This window comes from Heterodontus francisci, unplaced genomic scaffold, assembly GCF_036365525.1.
Source record: "Heterodontus francisci isolate sHetFra1 unplaced genomic scaffold, sHetFra1.hap1 HAP1_SCAFFOLD_1038, whole genome shotgun sequence".
Taxonomy (NCBI): Eukaryota; Metazoa; Chordata; class Chondrichthyes; order Heterodontiformes; family Heterodontidae; genus Heterodontus; species Heterodontus francisci.
This window is the reverse complement of record NW_027141118.1, coordinates 90,227-111,888: the sequence shown is the minus strand read 5'-3', so window position 1 is coordinate 111,888 and position 21,662 is coordinate 90,227. Positions and strand designations below refer to the sequence as shown.

At 45.3% G+C, this 21,662-nt stretch overlaps 2 protein-coding genes across 2 annotated transcripts in view; one reads left to right on the top strand and one right to left on the bottom strand.

Moving 5' to 3' along the window:
• LOC137362159 (NACHT, LRR and PYD domains-containing protein 12-like) overlaps positions 1-103 on the bottom strand; it is an 83,368-nt gene extending 83,265 nt beyond the window's left edge. The window contains exon 1 of the mRNA XM_068026645.1: positions 65-103. The gene's annotated coding sequence lies outside the window, so the exon portion shown is untranslated. The remainder of the gene's footprint in view (positions 1-64) is intronic.
• A 14,545-nt stretch (positions 104-14,648) lies between these two features.
• The window catches only part of LOC137362158 (NACHT, LRR and PYD domains-containing protein 3-like), a 69,737-nt gene continuing 62,723 nt past the window's right edge, over positions 14,649-21,662 (top strand). The window contains exons 1-4 of the mRNA XM_068026644.1: positions 14,649-14,718; positions 16,829-17,055; positions 18,891-19,056; positions 20,652-20,804. The gene's annotated coding sequence lies outside the window, so the exon portion shown is untranslated. The remainder of the gene's footprint in view (positions 14,719-16,828; positions 17,056-18,890; positions 19,057-20,651; positions 20,805-21,662) is intronic.

Here is a 21,662-nt window from a genome sequence, read left to right as displayed (position 1 = left end):
TCTCTCTATATTGATGCTATTTTACTCGATATTAATACGATACAATACTGTAAATGTTCCTCACCATCACTCAGAGACCAACCACGTCGTGAACCCGGAAGAAAGGCTTTACTGTGCGCTTGCGCAATAGCAAGGCTAAACTTGCGCCTGCGCCGTCGTGGAGATCTGACTGCGCCTGCGCGGCAGCAGAGGCTGCAGAGGACCCTGGAATTCCGAAAGTTAAAAAAAGGCTGAAATAAAAGCAAAATACTGCAGATGCTGGAAATCTGAAATAAAAACAAGAAATGCTGGAACCACTCAGCAGGTCTGGCAGCATCTGTGGAAAGAAAAGCAGAGTTAACGTTTCGGGCCAGTGACCCTACTTCGGAAATGCAGCATGTGCCACCAAAACGTCACAGGCTGCGCCTTCAGGCAGCTGCCAGGACTAAAGATGGCACTGCTCAAATAATCACACGGAGGCAACCTGACCTAAACACATGGCAGCGCACAATGGTCGGACGGAGAGATCGAGTGAGCGAGAAGGCCGGGGTCGGGGAGGGATGGAGCGGCCGAAAGCGCGGAGCAGCAAGGGAGGCTGGGGGGAGCGGAGCAGCCGGAGAGAGCAGCGAGGTGGAGGAGGGGAGCAGAGCTTGACGCATGCGTGAATACCCGTTGGCATTGCATAGCTGGAAGCGTAAAGCGCACGCGCAGAGGCTGACCAGCCGCATTGCCCGAAGATGCACACGTCACGTGATGATGTCATCGGCGCACGCACTAACCAGTCATGGCAAGTCGGAATGCACCGCATGTGCAGAGAGCAGGGGACCGTTGGCGCATGTGCACACGTTGGCGCAGCCTGATGATGTCATCGGCTGGCTGCATTGTCAGGAATCACAAAGTCGGATGTTGTGGAGGAAATGGCAATGGGAACATGGAGAGTCAACACCAACAGCTGCTGGACTAAAACAAACAAAATAAAATACAGGGTCACTGACTTGAAACGTTAACTCTGCTTCTCTCTCCACAGATGCTGCCAGACCTGCTGAGGATTTCCAGCATTTCTTGGTTTTATTTCAGATTTCCAGCATCTGCAGTATTTTGCTTTTATTTTAGTGTTTAATTCACTGCCACTTCTCCAGGAATGCCCACCTTGAAGAAGTTCTGCTCTTCTCTCCGACGGGATTTTCATTTGTCTCTTTTACCTTGTTCACCTTCGTTGTTTTCTCTCTCTCTCCTGGTGTTTGATAAAGTCTCTACCAAAACCCGTTTGCACAGTCACATCTCTTTCCTCAGTGACTGTCTCCGGCCCCGACTTATTCCATGTGGATTCCAACTGAACTTTCATCCTTCATGTTTTGAATCCACCCAGGATTACAGGTATCTCCGAGAAATACAACGTTCCTCGGACTGCTGTTCTCACCGCATCCTGAGATCCACACTCAGTGCTATGTGCTGCCACATGTACACACTGAACCTCTCTCTCCAGAAGCACCGCCTCACCTTATCTCAAAGCTGTTCTACTCTGCAATTTCACCTCATCTTTCGTCTTATCCGACGCATTAACAAAAAACTTTTGAACTTCCTTTCAGATATTAAGGAACGCAAGCTCCGGCAGCTGATGGGGACGAATGCCCCTCCAGCTCCCTCTTCCCCTTCACTTCCCTCTGACCCCACCCTCTCTGATCTGACCCCTTGCCATGTATTCACTATACCCTCTGACCTCCCCCTCTCTGATGCGGAATGTTCTCTTTTGGGCCTCCTTATCTCGAGAGACAATGGATATGCGCCTGGAGGTGGTCAGTGGTTTGTGAAGCAGCGCCTGGAGTGGCTATAAAGGCCAATTCTAGAGTGACAGGCTCTTCCACAGGTGCTGCAGAGAAATTTGTTTGTCGGAGCTGTTGCAAAGTTGGCTCTCCCCTTGCGCCTCTGTCTTTTTTCCTGCCAACTACTAAGTCTCCTCGACTCGCCACAATTTAGCCCTGTCTTTATGGCTGCCCGCCAATGTTCTGCACTCAGCAAAAGACTCAGTTTTATCCCCTTACGTCCTCACCTCAATGAATTTCGCCCTCGGCATGTTGTTGAGCTCTTCTTCCGTTGCCTTCACCTCCGGGCTCACCTCTTTGACCAGGAGTCCTCCCACTGACCAGCAGACCCATTCACCCACCTCCATCATTCTCTCTCTACCTGGACCCCTCCCTCTGGCTTCTTACCCGCCTTTGATCTTTTCATTGAAAACTGTCGGCAAAACATCGGCCGTCTCAATTTCTCTGCCGCCCCACCACCACCCCCCACCCCCCACCCCCTTCACTCACTCTAATCTGTCCCCCTTTGAACTTGCTGCACTCCGTTCTCTCAGGTCTAACCTCAACATTGTCATAAAACCTGCAGACAAGGGTGGTGCTGTTGTTGTCTGGCGTACCAATCTCTACCTTGCAGAGGCTCAGCGCCAACTCTCAGACACTTCTTCCTACTTCCCCCAGACCATGACCCCAGCATCGAAAATCAAGCTATTGTACACAGGACTGTCACTGACCTCATCACCTCCGGAGATCTTCCCTCTACAGGTTCCAACCTCATAGTCCCGCAACCCCAGACAGCCTGCTTCTACCTCCTTCCTAAAATCCACAAACAGGACTGTCCCAGCAGCCCATTGGGTCAGCCTGCTCCTGCCCCACTGAACGTATTTCTTCCTCTCTTGACTGTATCTTTTCTCCCCTGGTCCAGTCTCTTCCCACCGACATCCGTGACTCTTCTGACACATACGGCATTTTGACAATTTCCAGTTTCCTGTCCCGAACCGCCTCCTCTTCACTATGGACATCCAATCACTCGACACCTCCATCCCCGACCAGGATGGTTTGAGAGCTCTCTGCGTCTTCCTGAACAGAGGCCCAACCAGTCCCCATCCACCACCACCCTCCTCCGCCTGGCTAAACTTGTTCCCAAATTGATCAACTTCTCATTCAACTCCACTCACTTCCTTCAAGTAAAAGGTGTTGCTATGGGTACCCGCATGGGTCCTAGTTATGCCTGTCTTTTTGTGGGATATGTCGAACATTCCATGTTCCAGTCCTACTCAGGCCCCTCCCCCGACTCTTTGTCCCGCACATTGATGACTGTATTGGTGTCATTTCCTACTCCCGTCCCAAAATGGAAAACTTTAAATCAACTTTGCTTCCAATATCCACCTAACTCTCACCTTTACATGGTTCCTCTCCGACACTTCCTTTCCCTTCCTTGACTTCTCTGGTTCCATCTCTGGGGATGGGTTATCTACTAATATTCATTATAAGCCCACCGACTCCCACACCTACCTCGACTACACTTCTTCACACCCTGCCTCCTGTAAAGACTCCATTCCAGTCGCCCAGTCTCTCTGTCTTAGACACGTCTGCTCTGATGATGCAACCTTTCTTGACAGTGTTTCTGATATGTCTTCCTTTCTGCTCAACCGAGGATTACCCCCCACTGTGGTTGACAGGGCCCTCAAACATGTCCGGTCCATTTCCCACACCTCTATCCTCACCCATTCCCCTCCCTCCCTGCGACAGGGTTCCCCTTGTCCTCACTTTCCATCCCACCAGCCTCCGCATCCAAAGGATCATCCTCCGCCATTTCCATCACGTCCAGCGTGATGCCACTACCAAACGCATCTTCCCCTCCCTTCCCTGACAGCATTCGGAAGGGATCGTTCCCTCGTGACACCGTGGTACACTCCTCCATTACCCCCACCACCTTGTCCCCTTCCCACGGCACCTTTCCCTGTAATCGCAGGGGTACCTGACCTTTTACCTCCTTGCTCCTCACTATCCCCAAACACTCCTTTCAGGTGAAGCAGCGATTTACTTGTACTTCTTTCAATTTAGTACACTGTATTCGCTGCTGACAATTTGGTTGCCTCTACATTGGAGAGACCAATGGCAGATTGGGTTACCGCTTTACGGAACACCTCCACTCAGTCCGAAAGCATGTCTCCAAGCTTCTGCTTGCTGGCCATTTCAGCACACCCCACTGCTCTCATGCCCACATCTCTGTCCTGGGATTGCTGCAGTGTTCCAGTGAACATCAACGCAAGCTCGAGGAACAGCATCTCAGTTACTGATTAGGCACACTACAGCCTGCCGGACTGAACATTGTGTTCAATAATTTCAGAGTATGATGGCCCCCCCTATTTATTTTTAGTTATTTTTTCTTCTTTTTTCTTTGTTCCGCTTTAGGCAAAACACAGCCTGTAGGCAATGTAGATTTTCTGCTGAGAGGGGAGACATATCCTTCCTTCATGGAGAGCACACTTTGCTGGTCAGCCAGATCAAACCAGTTCGTAGCCAGTTCTTACACACAGTCAAACTGATACAATATGACATGTGACTGCCTCTCCCTTGCTGTTGCTTAGGAACAGGCTTGCACCACGCACACACCCTTCCCAGAGATTAAAACTTCTTTCAGTCTTAAAGGCACACTGAGTCCCCTTAATTTTTTTTTAAACTGCTCTGACACACTGGACTAATAATCCAGAGGTCCAGGGTAATGCCCTGGAGACTTGGGTTCAAATCCCACCATGGCAGCTGGTGGAATTTAAATTTAATAAAGTAATAAAAAATCTTGAATTGAAAGCTAGTCTCAGTAATGGTGTCATGAAATTCTCATCAAATGTTGTAAAACACCATCTGGTTCACGAATGCCCTTTAAGGAAGGAAATCTGCCATCCTTACCAGATTTGGCCTACATGTGACTCCAGACCACAGCAATGTGGATGACCCTTAACTGCCCTCTGAAATAGCCTCGCAAGTCATTCAGTTGTCAAGGGCAATGAGGGATGGGTAACAAATGCTGGCCTTCCCAGTGACACCCACATCCCATGAAATAAAAAAAAATGACTTAGATGAAGGGACCAAGTGTATTTCAGCCAAATTTGCTGAAGATATAAAGAGAGGGTGGAAAGCAAGTTGTGAGAGGACACAGTCTTCAAAGGGATACAGATAGGTTGAGTGAGTAGGCAAACATTTGTCAGATTGAGTATAATGTGGGAAAATGTGAGATTGTCCATTTTGATGTGAAGAATAGAAATGTAGAATATATAAATGAAGAGAGACTGCAAAGTACTGCAGTACAGATGGATCTGGGCGACCTTGATGTGAACCACAATAAGTGAGCTTGCAGGTACAGCAAGTAATTAGGAAGGCAAACAGAATGTTGGCATTTATTGCAAGGGGGATGGAGGAGAAACGTGTGAAAGTCTTGCTACAACTGTACAGGGTACTGATGAGATCACACCTAGAGTTTTAGTACAGTTTTAGCTTCTGTATTTAAGGAGAAATATACTTGCATTGGAAGCAGTTCAGAGAAGGTTCATTAGGTTGATTCCTGGGATGAAGGTGTTGGCTTATTGGAAAAGTTGAGCTTATACTCATTGGAGTTTAGAGGAATTAAATGTGATCTTATCAAAACATATACGATTCTGAGAGGGCTTGACAGGGTAGATGCTGAGATAATGTTTTCCCCTCCTGAGGTAATCTAGAACTAGGGGACACAGTTTAAAATGAAGGGGTCTACCATTTAAGACAGAGATTAGGAGGAATTTCTTCTCTGAGGGTTGTTAATCTTTGGAAAGCACTTCCCCAGAGTGCAGTGGAGGCCCGGTCATTGAATATATTGTCATGGTCCTGAAGTATTTTTTCCAGAAATATGCGGTTTGCCTTTAAGGCTTGCAAAGAATCAGTATTGCTTTAAAATGCAGCAAGCCTCAGGAGTTATAGGAAGGTGCATTTTCGTTGCCTGAGAAACAGCCATTTGGAGACTGCGATTCAAAGGGTGCATTCTTGTTACCATCGATATAGCCACTGGGAGTGAATGTTAAGCGATACATTTGTTAACATTCAATTTTGAACTGGCTTTTTAGTTGAAGACAGTTTGTTCTAACAGAACACAGACACAGAGGACACAGACACAGACAGCTGGTGTTAGCACCTGGAAAAAGAGCTCTCTACCATTTAAACTGAAGGAAGAGGATTTTTGTCTGTATAATTATCTCAAAATTCTAAAAAAATAGCCAAGACAGAACAGAGATCTCTGGTAATTTAAACTGAAGGAAGGAAAGTTAGACTGTGACAATGTATTATCCGTCAAAAACTCTAAAGTCTGATTGATTCTACTGAAAATGTTTGCAAGTCATTAATTGTTGAAATTCGCTGGAGAAGGAAGCAACATTCAGTGAGGACTTCATGCAACATTCGGTGAGGACTTCAAGCAACAATGGACTGTTAATTTGCAAGGACTCTATTTTAAATGTTACTTATATCTTCATAGTGTTTAAGAATTTTTAAAAATTAAACAGTTAATTTGTTGATTTAAAGGCACCTGATTTGATTAGCCTCATTCGGGGGTTAATAGACGGTACAATTTGGCTGGGTCTTTCTTTAATTTGGAAAGTTTTTTAATTATATGTTAGGCAATCTGTGGAGCGACGGGATTGAATTATCAGTGCGTGTCTCCCACCACAATCAGAATAATATATTTTGATTGGGGGCTTTGACAGGAGCGGTCAGTCTAACATATTTATTGGGTTTCTCATCTGGGATTTGAATTATATTAGTTGGAGGGCTCGCTCAAGATTTGAATCACAAATTAATTGGGTTTCTGGATTTGAATCATATCTTCAAGGCTGAGTTGGACTGATTTTTGATCTACAGGGGATTTAAGGGTTACGGGGTGGGGTGGAAGGGGTCAGGCAGGAAAGTGAAGTTACAGCCACAATCAGATCAGTCATGATCTTATTGAATGGTGGAGCAGGCTCGAGGGGCTGAATGGCCTGCTCCTATTTCTTATGAATGAAGGTTCACGAGATTGCCTCCTGAGATGGGCACAGTCTATAAGGAGAGATTGAGTAGAATGAAGCCTATATTCTTTGGAGTTTAGAAAAGGTGATCTCATTGAAACATATAAAATTCTTAGGTGGCTTGATAGGGTAGATGCTGAGAGGCTGCTTGCCCTAGCTGAAGAGTCTAGAACTAGAGATCATAGTAGCAAGATAAGGGGTGGTACATTGAGAACTGAAATGAGCAGAAATTTCTTCAGTCTGAGGGTTGTGAATCTATGGAATTCTCTACCCCAGGCGTCTGTGGATAATCAGTCAATGAGTATATTCAAGACTGAGATTGTTACACACATTATACATCAACAAATTTGAAGCCTATGGAATAAAAGGGACATTGACAGCACGGATATGAATTTCCTGAGCGACAGGAGATAGAGAGTAATGGTGAACATTTGTTTATCGGGCTGGATCAAGGTATAAGTGGTGTTCCCCAGGGGTCAGTATTAGCAGAAGGACCTGGGGTATATGTGAACAATTTGTTGAAAGTGGTGGGGCAGGTTGAGAAGATAGTTGTAAAGGCACATGGGAATCTGGGCTTTATAAAAAGAGGTATAGAGTACAAAGCAAGGAAATTATAATCAACCTTCATACATCACTGGTGTAGCCTCAACTGGAGTATTGTGCCCAATTGTGGGCACCACACTTCAGGAAGAATCTGATGGCTTTCGAGAGGATGCAGCAAAAGCTTTACGGTTCTGGGGATCAAGGACTTCAGCTACATGGGTAGATTGAAGAAGCTGGGTTTCTTGCCTTCAGAGGAGGTTGAGAGGAGATTTGATAGCGGTGTTAAAAATCATGAAGAGTCTAGACAATGTTGATAGAGAGAAACTTTACATTGGCAAAGGGTTGCGAAATAGAGGGCACAACTTTACAGTGAATGGCAAAAGGACCAAAGGCGGCATGAGAAAAAACATTTTTACACAGCAGGTGGTTATGATCTGGAACACACGGTCTGAAACACGTGGTGGAGATAGATTCAATCATGACTTTCAAAAGGGAATTAGATAAGCATCTGAAGGGGAACAAAATTGCAGGGCTACGTGGAAAGGCAAGGAAGTAGGAGTAGCTAAATTGCTCTCAGAGAACTGACACTGAATTAACTGGCTGAATGGCCTCTTTCTGTGCAGTAACCATTCTATGATTCTATACAGCAATCGATTTCCTGCTGCCAACTGCAGAGAGCCACAGCGTGCGCAGTGTGCAATAGGAAAGAAATGGAGCAGTGTTTATAATAAAGAATTATATCACTGGGAGCGGCTGGGTGGTGTCCCTGTGAGTTCAGTCCCATCGAATAAACAGCTGTCAGTTACTGTATTGAACTTTGAGGTAAAATAACTGGTAATTTAGAGAATGGAATGGGGTTTGTTGGGATCTGAGAGGTGCTGCTGTGGGGAGGGAATGGCCACAGGACAGGCTTTGTGCTCAGGTAGAAAGGAGGAAACAGCAATGAACAAACGAACAACAGGAATGTGGTGACCTGGGACTCAAATTCATGATATTTGTCAATATTTGTCTCATTTTCTGTTCTGTCATAGTTAGATCTTCTGGTGAATGACAGAGTGATGAGAAAGGTCCACAGCTGGAAGTAAACATGGATTGTAGACAGGTGAACCAGCACAGGATTGTGAGAGCACCAACCAGAGAGAACCCTTTTAACAAAAGCTTTTTGAACATTTCGTTGAATTACATGTACTGCTCTACCCTTGTCTATTCTCTCATACTTCTTCAAAGAATTCAATGAGGTTGGTTAAGCAAGTTTTCCTCTTCTGAAATCCATGCTAAATATTCATTGATATATTTTTGCTTTCTCTATGTTTTTCTATTTTGCCCTTCATCGGGAATCTATGTCTTTCCTGCCACCAATTTTAAGCTGACACGGAGAACTGAAGCATTTAACTGGGGACTGAATATAGTTCACTCTGGTGTGGCGGAGGTAGGTTCAATTGAGGTATTCAAAAGGGAATTGGATTAGTATCTGAAAAAAAAGTATGTACAGAGCTACAGGGAGAAGCCGGGGGATAGCACTAGGTGAATTGCTCCTTGAGAAAGCCAGCACAGACACAATGGGCTGAACGGCCTCCTGTTCTGTAAACATTTGATAATATTCTATGAAATAAAGCCAATCAACTCAAAATCTGCTCATCTTAAACCATCTAAATCTGTAACTATTTACAGTGGAAGGCAAGCCCCCTACCTGTCAAGAATGAAGACAATTAATTTTGCCACATGAACATTGATTTTGGACTGTTGGTGAAGAAAAGAACTTGATTTTAAAAAACAATTGGAAACTTTGACTGCAGAGAGACATTAGCATATCAACAGACAGTACTTCAAAGGACAAAGGGGATATTCCCTGTTCCAATTTAATCCACAATGGACTTTGATTACCAGACGTTGAAGGTGGAAAGGCTGGCATTCCAGGTTAACTGCTAAGATGGCCAAATACACAAACAGACGTGGAAGGACCAGTTTGGTCACATGATTAACTGACTGTTGGAGTTTTTTGAATTTGAACTTTCAACAAGGAATTTGAACTCAGACAGCTGTTTGCTCCTGGACTGGAAAAGACCTCTCTCCTGTCTGCTCTCATCTCGCTCTCACCAGCTTCGGAAACCTTTGAAGACACTTGAACCCCAAGGGAGAAAGGTCTTCTACAGTGAACAAGGTTTAAGAGGAATACTGGGTCCCAATGAAAAGCAAGACTACCTACTATCGAGGACCCTACAGCGAGCTCAAAGCACAGTAAGAAAGAACCTCTTCAGAGATTGCCTCAAACCACTCCATTTTATTTTTCTTTTGCTCTTTTCTGTCACTATTTGCATGTGTGGATCACATGTGCATGCTAGTGTAGGTGTGTGGTATATCCGTAGGCATTAACTGTATTAGAGTCTAAGTTTAAGTTATAATAAATTTCACTTTTCTGCTTTAAACCCAAGAAAACCTTGTGTGGTAATTTCTTTGCCTTATAATTGGAAAGCTGCGAACAAGTATTCACCAAAGGGGAGGGTAAAACAAAGTGTGTTTAAAATTAATCCCTGTCACAATAAGACAAGGTGAAGACCAGGTAAAAGATTCCTGGACACCTTTCTCACCTGGTCTTCACATCAGTGACCATTTAAATTACTGTTAAAATACTCATTTGATTGTTCGCTATACATCCAAAATACCAAATTTGGACAAACATTTTGTGAAACTCCAGGAAGTGTTTAAAGCGCTGAAACATGGTGCGTTTTTAAGTTCTGCTAAAAGCAGTTTTTTAAAAATTCATTCATGAGATGTCGACGTCGCTGGCCAGGCCAGCATTTATTGCCCATCCCTAATTGCCCTTGAGAAGGTGGTGGTGAGCTGCCTTCTTGAACTGCTGCAGTCCATGTGGGGTAGGTACACCCACAGTGCTGTTAGGAAGGGAGTTCCAGGATCTTGACCCAGCTTGTAGATGGTACACACTGCTGCCACTGTGCGTCGGTGGTGGAGGGAGTGAATGTTGTAGATGGGGTGCCAATCAAGCGGGCTGCTTTGTCCTGAATGGTGTCGAGCTTCTTGAGAGTTGCTGGAGCTGCATCCATCCAGGCATGTGGAGAGTGTTCCATCACACTCCTGACTTGTGCCTTGTAGATGGTGGACAGGCTTTGGGGAGTCAGGAGGTGAGTTAATCGCCACAGGATTCCTAGCCTCTGACCTGCTCTTGCAGCCACAGTATTTAAATGGCTACTCCAGTTCAGTTTCTGGTCAATAGTAGCCCCGAGGATGTTGATAGTGGGGGATTCAGCGATGGTAATGCCATGGAATGTCAAGGGGAGATGGTTAGATTCTCTCGTTAGAGATGGTCATTGCCTGGCACTTGTGTGGCGCAAATGTTACTTGCCAGTTATCAGCCGAAGCCTGGATATTGTCCAGGTCTTGCTGCATTTCTACACAGACTGCTTCAGTATCTGAGGAGTTGTGAATGGTGCTGAACATTGTGCAATCATCAGCGAACATCCCCACTTCTGACCTGATGATTGAAGGAAGGTCATTGATGAAGCAGCTGAAGATAGTTGGGCCGAGGACACTACCCTGAGGTACTCCTGCAGTGATGTCCTGGAGCTCAGATGATTGACCTCTAACAACCACAACCATCTTCCTTTGCGCTAGGTATAACTCCAGCCAGCGGGGGGTTCTCCACCGATTCCTACTGACCTCAGTTTTGCTAGGCCTCCTTGATGCCATACTCGGTCAAATGCTGCCTTGATGTCAAGGGCAGTCACTCTCACCTCACCTCACGAGTTCAGCTTTTTTGTCCATGTTTGAACCAAGGCTGGAATGAGGTCAGGAGCTGAGTGGCCCTGGCAGAACCCAAACTGAGCGTCACTGAGCAGGCTATTGTTAAGCAGGTGCCGCTAGATGGCACTGTAGATGACACCTTCCATCACTTTACTGATGTTTGAGAGTAGGCTGATGGGGCGGTAATCGGCTGGGTTGTACTTGTCCTGCTTTTTGCAAACAGGACATACCCGAGCAATTTTCCACATTGCAGGGTAGATGCCAGTGTTGTAGCTGTACTGGAACAGCTTGGCTAGGGGCGTGGCAAGTTCTGGAGCACAGCTCTTCAGTACTATTGCCAGAATATTGTCATGGCCCATAGACTTTGCAGTATCCAGTGCCTTCAGTCATTTCTTGATATCACATGGAGTGAATCGAATTGATTGAAGACTGGCATCTGTGATGCTGCGGACATCAGGAGGAGGCCGAGATGGATCAGCAACTCGGCATTTCTGGTTGAAGATTGTTGCAAATGCTTCAGCCTTATCTTTTGCACTGATGTGTTGGGCTCCCCCATCATTGGGGATGGGGATATTTGTGGAGCCACCTCCTCCAGTTAGTTGTTTAATTGTCCACCATCATTCACAGCTGGATGTGGCAGAATTGCAGAGCTTAGATCTGATCCGTTGGTTATGGGATCGCTTAGCTCTGTCTATCACATGCTGCTTACGCAGTTTGGTATGCAAGTAATCCTGTGTTGTAGCTTCACCAGGTTGACACCTCATTTTGAGGTATGCCTGGTGCTGCTCCTGGCATGCCCTCCTTCACACTTCATTGAACCAGGGTTGGTCTCCTGGCTTGAAGGTAATGATAGAGTGGGGGATATGCTGGGCCATGGGGTTACAGATTGTGGTTGAGTACAATTCTGCTGCTGCTGATGGCCCACAGCGCCTCATGGATGCCCAGTTTTGCATTGCTGGATCTGTTCGAAACCTATCCCATTTAGCACGCTGGTAGTGCCACATAACACGAAGGAGGGTATCCTCAATGTGAAGGCGGGACTTCGTCTACCCAATGACTGTGCGATGGTCGCTCCTACCAATACTGCCATGGACAGATGCATCTACAGCAGGAAGATTGGTGAGGCCGAGGTCAAGTATGTTTTCTTGTTGGTTCCCTCACCACCTGCCGCAGACCCTGTCTAGCAGCTATGTCCTTTAGAACTCAGCCAGCTCGGTCAGTAGTGGTGCTACTGAGCGACCTTGGTGATGGACATTGAAGTCCCCCACCCAGAGTATATTCTGTGCCCTTGCCACCCTCAGTGCTTCCTCCAATTGCTGTTCAACATGGAGGAGTACTGAGTCATCAGCTGAGGGAGGGCGGTAGGTGGTAATCAGTAGGAGGTTACGTTGCCCATGTTTGACCTCACGCCATGAGACTTCAGAGTCGATGTTGAGGACTCCCAGGGCAACTCCCTCCCTACTGTATACCACTGTGCCGCCACCTCTGCTGGGTCTGTCCTGCCACTGGGACATGACATACCCGGAGAAGGTGATGTCAGTCTCTGGGACATTGTCAGGTCTGATTCCGTGAGTATGACTATGCAGGCTGTTGCTTGACTAATGTGTGGGACAGCTCTCCCAACTTTGGCACAAGCCCCCAGATGTTAGTAAGGAGGACTTTGCAGGGTTGACAGGGCTGGGTTTGCCGTTGTCGTTTCCGGTGTCTAGGTTGATGCTGGGTGGCCCGTCCGGTTTCATTCCTTTTTATTGACTTTGTAGTGGTTAGATACAACTGAGTGGCTTGCTAGGCCATTTCAGAGGGCATGTCAGAGTCAACCACATTGCTGTGGGTCTGGAGTCACATGTAGGCCAGACCAGGTAACCAGATGGGTTTTTACAACAATCGACAATGGTTTCATGGCCATCATTTGACTAGCTTTTTTTTAAATTCCAGATTTATTAATTGAATTCAAATTCCACCTTCTGCTGTGGTGGGATTCGAACCCACAGAGCAATACCCTGGGTCTGCGAGTTACTCATCCACTACATCACCACCTCCCCTAAATAAAAGATCCCCAGAATAATCAGGTGATTGTGTTGAACGAGCACAGAAATGAATAGAGAATGTATCCGGGCAGACACTGTTCTCAGTTTAATTTTAAAAAAACTCTCAGCCAAGCTGAACTGGGTGATCAACGAGAATCTTTATTCTGAAAATAATTCCAAGGGATTATTGTTAATTTTAACAAATTTTTATTAAAATAAGCTTTCCATATCTTCATGTTTATAGTTGAATGACAGTGATTTAACTACAATTTTGAAATCCAGAAATAGATTTGCTGAGGGGAAATAACTGAAGTGCAATGCAGCATCCAGTTCAGCATTGTAAAATCATTTATTTTGATAGTTGGATATGAAATATATCTGAATTCAGTAACACTGTCTAGTACTACATTAACACACAGTATAACATTATGGGGACCACAAAGGTCAGTTCTTTCCCCATTGGTATTGGGGGCTGGGAGTTAGTGTACATCTGCCGGGCAGACTACCTCAGAGATCAAATCCCTTTAATCTAAAATACACAGAAGATTCACTTGTGACTGTGTATTTTCACAGAATCACAATCACAGAATTGTTACAGAGCAGAAGGAGGCCATTCGGCCCGTCCTGTCTGTACCAGCTCTCCGAATGAGCAATTCACCTGGTGCCAATCTCCCGCCCGCAAATCCTGTACATTCTTCCTTTTCAGATCAGAGTCTAATTCCCTTTTGAATGTCTCCATTGAACCTGCCTCCACCAAACTCTCAGACATTACATTCCAGACCTGAACCACTCGCTCTCTGAAGATGCTTTTCCTCAAAGTCGCTTCTGCTTCTTTGGTCAATTATTTTAAATCTGCGCCCTCTTGTTCCCCATCCTGTCATGAGAGAGAAATTGCTGCCACTTGCCCTTCCATTGCAGGTCTTCATGCTGGATAATTGTACTGGGTGATCAGACTCTCCCAGTCTCATTCTCACTATTTACTCTCTTACCTTGTTATCTCAGGCCGGTGACCGTTCCTGTTGAACTCGCTCTTCAACTGAGTCTCAGCAGCAAATCCCGCCGATCATTGGCCAGTCCGGCGCAGGCGCAGGCGCAATACAAACAGCCCCGCCTCCCCTCCGATTGCTTCTCGCGCGCATCAATCAAAACGTGGTCATGCGCACTGGGGAGAGGACTCAGACTATTGGTGCCCGACACGGAGTCAGGTTTCTGGCCGAGCCACGTGACCGCGAGCGACCCTGTTGCCGGAATGGGGCGGAGCTGGGATTGCCCCCGGCCTCTTCTATCGGCAGATGTGGTTGTCAATCTGTACATCCGCGACCAGTGGGAGGAGCGGACAGATGGAGTGTCATTAATTTATGCAGCGTTCGGTGGCGGTATTACGCATGCTCCGCTCCAGCACCCCTCCCCCTTCACCCAGCCTGGGTCGCGCGCAGTTTTCGTTAAATTTCTGTTTTGGGAAAATAAATAAAAAGGAAAATACTGGAAATCTGAAATAAAAACAGAAAATGCTGGAAATACACAGCATCTGGTCTGTCAGCATCTGTGGAGAGGGAAACAGAGTTCACCTTTCAGGTCTGTGACCTTTCATCTGAATCATCGAATGGTTACAGCAGAGGCCATTCGGCCCGTCCTGATCGTGCTTGTTCTCTGCAAGAACAAATCACCTCGTCCCACTGCCCGGCCTTTTCACTGTGGACAGAAATTGTTATTCTCTTCAGATCCTGCCTTTTATCTCCAAATAGTTCAACGTTGATCAGTAACGAATTGATCAAAATGGACCTATTTAAATAAACACCCAAATACTGAAGGGATGATGTGCTTTTTAAAGACTTTGTTAAATCCTCAAACTCCAATTCTCCCCCAATCTCACCTATTTTGTCAGGACAGCAACCCTGATACATACTCAAACTCCAATTCTCCTAATCTCACCTATTGTGTCTGGAAAGTCACCCCAATAAATCCTCAAACTCCAATTCTTTAAGAACTGTTTCTGTTTTCATCGATAGTGATTTGATTTATCCTAAAAATAAGCGCAATCTGTAATTAATTACACATTCTGCTTTAAATTATTAAGTTACTGACTCTGATTTTCTCAAGCCTAAATATTTATTATTACAGACATTGTCATGAACAGATGAGAACCAACTATACATTGTGTTTTTGTGCACTTGGGTGTTATTGTCAACTGCCACTATACACAGCATGTTAAGTTTTTACTTCTGTGTTCCACTTGTTAAAATGGAGGAGGTGGGACAGCCACTTGAAGTGGTCCAGTCACATGGCCCAGAAGTCATACTTTTCAGTCTGCCTGGATTTGAAACAGTAGCAGTTGAGGGAACAGCTCATTCAAAAGCCACAGCTGTCTTGAAGCTGCATCTAACTTCTCTGAGGCCTCCCTGCAAGAAAATTAAAAAGAAGGTGCAGTCTGCAAAATGGCAAGAAAATCTGCTCTCTGCCAGTTTTCTCTCCATTAGAAAAGGTTGCATCAGAAATTAAGCTGCCTCAATTTATCTCTGAAAGTGCAAGAGGAAGAAAGTGTAAGAAGTGTAAGAAGGATAGTGCCGAAGGATGTTGTAGGGTACAGAGGGACATAGATAGGCTGCAGAGCTGGGCTGAGAGATGGCAAATGGAGTTTAATGTGGAAAAGTGCGAGGTGATCCACTTTGGAAGTAGTAACAGGAATGCAGAGTACTGGGCTAATGGGAAGATTCTTGGTAGTGTAGATGAACAGAGAGATCTTGGTGTCCAGGTGCATAAATCCCTGAAGGTTGCTACCCAGGTTAATAGGGCTGTTAAGAAGGCATATGGTGTGTTAGCTTTTATTAGTAGGGGGATCGAGTTTCGGAGCCACGAGGTCATGCTACAGCTGTACAAAACTCTGGTGAGACCGCACCTGGAGTATTGCGTGCAGTTCTGGTCACCGCATTATAGGAAGGATGTGGAAGCGATGGAAAGGGTGCAGAGGAGATTTACTAGGATGTTGCCTGGTATGGAGGGAAGGTCTTACGAGGAAAGGCTGAGGGACTTGAGGTTGTTTTCGTTGGAGAGAAGGAGGAGGAGAGGTGACTTAATAGAGACATATAAGATAATCAGAGGGTTGGACACGGTGGATAGTGAGAGCCTTTTTCCTCGGATGGTGATGGCAAACACGAGGGGACATAGCTTTAAGTTGAGGGGTGATAGATATAGGACAAATGTCAGAGGTGGTTTCTTTACTCAGAGAGTAGTTGGGGCGTGGAACACCCTGCCTGCAACAGTAGTAGACTCGCCAACTTTAAGGGCATTTAAGTGGCCATTGGATAGACATATGGATGAAAATGGAATAATGTAGGTCAGATGGTTTCACAGGTCGGCGCAACATCGAGGGCCAAAAGGCCTGTACTGCGCTGTAATGTTCTAAAAAAAAAAGAGGTTTTTCCAGTGACTTGTACCCAACTCGACATTTCCAGTCTGTTAACTCCAGTTTTGGACTTTCTGATAATTAAAAAAAGGATTCTAGTTTCAACAGCAATCTATGTTTGTTTGCAGTTAAGATTTTTTTTCTATTTAGCAAATGTCCTTGCCCTTTTTATGTCTTTACCTTTCATTATATGTTCGTGAGCATGTGTTGGGAAGTTAACCCCTTCCTAAGTTTAAGACTGTGTTAAGAAACCCTACTGCTTTGTTTTAACTTTAACAACAGTGGGATTGCGGTCTTTTACAAGTCATGGTTCAAGGGAGGAAAAATTCAATCATAATCTGTTTCTGTGTGAGCTGATGCATTTTGGGAGGACTAACAAGGCAACGGAATATACAATGGATGTTAGGACTCTCGGAAGTACAGAGGGTCAGAGGGATAACAAGGAATGCTGGTAATAGTCAGCAGGTCTGGCAGCATCTGTGGACAGAGAAGCAGAGTTAACGTTTCAGGTCAGTGACCCTTCTTCGTAACAATATGTAAATGAGTTGTCAAATATTATCCAGTTATGTACATAAATTGTGAAAACTCCTGTGAATTTCCACATTGAGGTACTGTAAATAACTATTTTGATTGTTAAATATTCCTATTAAGATGTCTCACTTATAGTTACAAACATTCCTTAACAGCCCCACTTTGGAGTTTGTACCTAACTGGAAGCACATGCAGTCTCAGAGTCGTCCAGTACCAACGCAAGGCTGTTAGAAACCCAGTCAACAACACTTATTCAGCAGAGTGTCCACACTAAAAAGGAGCAGAGCAGCAGAAATATCTTGTTCTTCTGATATATCAGCCCCATGCTGTGTTATGTGAATACTAAGTGAAGTGAACTGACTACTATAGTTACACTTCCAGTCACAGTGTTGTGACAATACAGCTGCCTTTTGTAGGTAGAACCGTGTTACTGATGATATTTTCCTATCAACCCTCCCTGTTTGTTCATGGTTCCACTAAAATACAAATGGAAACTGGGAGTCTGGTCCCTGATTAGAGTTCAGCCAGAAAATGTAATGGAATGTCCACTGATTCAAAAATAGCCAATCTGATCCCAAAACAGGCAAGACATGGAGAATAAACTGTCTCTAAACAGGGACTGAATATCGAGACATGGAGAATAAACTGTCTCCAAACAGGGACTGAATATCGAGACATGGAGAATAAACTGTCCCTGACTGGGGATTGAAGGTGGAGACATGGAGAATGAACTGTCTCTAACCGGGGACTGAAGGTGGAGACATGGAGAAGGAACTGTCTCTAACTGGGGATTGAAGGTGGAGACATAGAGAATAAACTGTCCCTGACTGGGGACTGAAGGTGGAGACATGGAGAATGAACTGTCTCTAACCGGGGACTGAAGGTGGAGACATGGAGAATGAACTGTCTCTAACCGGGGATTGAAGGTGGAGACATAGAGAATAAACTGTCTCTAACCGGGGACTGAAGACAGAGACATGGAGAATGAACTGTCTCTAACCGGGGACTGAAGACGGAGACATGGAGAATGAACTGTCCCTGACTGGGGACTGAAGGTGGAGACATAGAGAATAAACTGTCCCTGACTGGGGACTGAAGGTGGAGACATGGAGAATGAACTGTCTCTAACCGGGGACTGAAGGTGGAGACATGGAGAATGAACTGTCTCTAACCGGGGATTGAAGGTGGAGACATAGAGAATAAACTGTCTCTAACCGGGGACTGAAGACAGAGACATGGAGAATGAACTGTCTCTAACCGGGGACTGAAGACGGAGACATGGAGAATGAACTGTCTCTAACCGGGGATTGAAGACGGAGACATGGAGAATGAACTGTCTCTAACCGGGGACTGAAGGTGGAGACATGGAGAATGAACTGTCTCTAACCGGGGACTGAAGGTGGAGACATGGAGAATGAACTGTCTCTAACCGGGGACTGAAGGTGGAGACATGGAGAATGAATTGTCTCTAACCGGGGACTGAAGATTGAGACATGGTGAATAAACTGTCTCTAACCGGGGACTGAAGGTGGCGACATGGAGAATAAACTGTCTCTAACCGGGGACTGAAGATTGAGACATGGTGAATAAACTGTCTCTAACTGGGGATTGAGGAATAAAACTATCACGTGGTGGCTGTGACTGTAAAGAAAGATGGAATGTAGGAGCAGAGCTCCTCAATAGTGTGTTTATTCAGTGAGATATTTTATTTAAGTTTGTTACCTTTTATTATTAAACATTAAAGAACAAGTGTACATTACATTTATCTTGAGACCATCAGTAATATTCTCATTTTCTGTCCTGCCATAATTAGATCTCCTGGTGAATGACGGAGTGATGAGAAAGGTCCACAGCTGGAAGTAAACAGGGATTGTAGACTGAGGAACAACAGCAGGTGAAACAGCACAGGATTGTGAGAGCACCAACCAGAGAGAACCCTTCCCATTCAAAGAGCTGTCATAGATCAACTGGGGATAAAGGTAAGAGAAAGTCCCATTCCGAGACTATATAGATTGTTTGAATACCACACATTCAGCGTATGTGGGTTTTTTGAGGCTGTGCGGCACACTCGAGTCATTGTTAGAGAGGACCTGGGGGTCACAGAAAACGCCATCTTTTGGGCTGATTCTACAACCTGCCCTCCAGTCCAGTGAGACTGCACCAAGAGCAGAGCCTGGTCATGTGACCCTGTAATACCGTGACTGGGCGGGGCTTGGGCTGGCTGCTGTGTGATTGGCTCCTGGCTTCCTTTGTGATGTCACCCGGAGACACATTTCAGCCCCTGGTTACAATTCATCAGTTGCAGTTCCTGTGGGCAGGAACTGGAGTTGGCAGCTGACACGTGCCTGGATGGGTGCAGCTCCAACCACACTCATCCAGGGCAAAGCAGCCGGCTTCATCAATACCCCATCTACCACCCTCAACATTCACTCCCTCCATCACCGACTCACAGTGGCAGCAGTGTGTACCATCTACAAGATGCACTGCAGCAACTCACATCTCTTTTGAGTAAATGCTTGGTTAAAATGGTGATTTTTAAAATCATCTGAAGCGTAGAGGGAGGGGAAGCTGTTTGGCTTTGAGAGCAAATTCTGGAGCTTAGGGCCTAGACAGCTCAAGGCTTGGATACTAATGTAGGGACAAAGGAAATTGGGGTGTAGAAGAGGCCAGAATTGGAGGAGCACAGAGATCTTGGAGGTTTACAGGTCTGGAGGAGTCATAGAGTGATACAGCACTGAAACAGGCCCTTCAGCCCACCGAGTCTGTGCCAACCATCAACCACCCATTTATACTAATCCTACATTAATCCCATATTCCCCACCATATCCCCACAATTCTCTTACCACCTACCTACACGAGGGGCAATTTACAAAGGCCAATTTACCAATCAACTTGCAAGTTTTTGGCTGTGGGAGGAAACCAGAGCACCCGGTGGAAACCCACACGGTCACAGGGAGAACTTGCAAACTCCACACGGGCAGTACCCAGAACCAAACCCGGGTCACTGGAGCTGTGAGGCTGCGGTGCTAACCACTGTGCTGCCCCATTTGAGCACTGAGGTTACAGAGATAGAGAGGGGTGAGACCATGGAGGGAATTGAACATGAGAAATAAAAATGTTAAAATTGAGGCGTTGCCAAGCTGGGACCCAATGTAGATCAGTTAGCACCAGGTGAAGGGGCAACAGACAGCTGGAGTGAATACCATCCTGAACATAATAGGAGTAACCATGGCAAAATCACTTCCTCCTCGTTCAACAACACTTTCATTCAGCAGTTAAATGGTTAAAGTGTTGATCTTTCGAAGTGGCAAGTTCTGACCACATTGAAACATCAGACATTGACTGTTAGGTGTTGGTCTGAAAAGCCAAATATCAGGGAATTGGTGGAGCATTGAATACAGTTTCAGACAGAAAGGGAATGATTCATTTCTATTGAATGGGCCGTGAGACAGTATTTAATAAAGAATTAAAATCAAAATACTGCGGGTGCTGGAAATCTGAAATGTTTATGACTAACTTTGTTCACGGTTGAAAGAGTTGTTAAACCAGTTCGACTTGTATTTATTTTAAACAGCAGCTTCCAGTCAGAGGACAGAAGCATCAGATCCAATTACCAAATGATGATTTGCTGAAAGAAAACCAGGAACAACCTCGGGATTGGGGGCAACAGGTTTACACGGATGGAACTGGGAGGCTGCCCGTGGAAATGGAGAATCTGTGGATCAAGGTAAGGTTAATATAGTTTCTGAGCCTGTGTTCTATGTCTGTCTTTAATCTTCCTTTTGAAAGATAATTTCTCCCAGTGAGATTATGTTGTCTGGGAGGTTGTGGCCATTCCTTTTCCTCATGTCGCTCAGTGTGAACTCAGACAGTTACTGAGGGTGGTCTGTTTAACAATGAGGGTCCTCAGATCAGGCCGCTGTTGTTCTGCACCCTCCTTTCATTTTGAAGAGGGATGGTGTGAGATAATCAGAGTGTTAGACCATCCTAGGTAGCTGTGACAGGGGTGGGCCCTGGACTTCTCTTCCTCACTCTGGATGTTTACCACAATTCATACTGCATCTTTTGGGGAAGATTTCAGTTTTGAAGTTACAGGAAAGCAGGTTCAGGACCTCTGGCGGAGTCGGCCCGCAGGGTTTAACCACACCCATGCACTTACCCCACTCAATACTGAGCAACTCAGGTAATGAAAGAGCTCTCGGGTGTTTGACTAAAACTTCAAACATGAGCTAATCAGTGAGACTTTTCATCATGTTCAAGATACAGATGTAACAATTGGTGTTTAACCTTGTGTCTGTTTCACTGAACTTACTGAAGAAGTGAGAAAGAAACATTTCTAACTAGCCTTAAACATTCTTTACAGCTGAACTGGGTGAAGATTTGTCAAACCAGTTCAATTTGTTTTTGTAAGAACTGCCAGCTTTTTTTCTTAAAGTTCTTCAGATACAAACCAATCTCATAACAGAAGCGACCTTACATCAGAGGGTGAAACTCGGGCACAAATCCTACAAACAATGATCAACTGAAATGATCACACTCTGATTTGTACAAAGTAAACCAGGAATTGACGGTGAAAGAATTTATG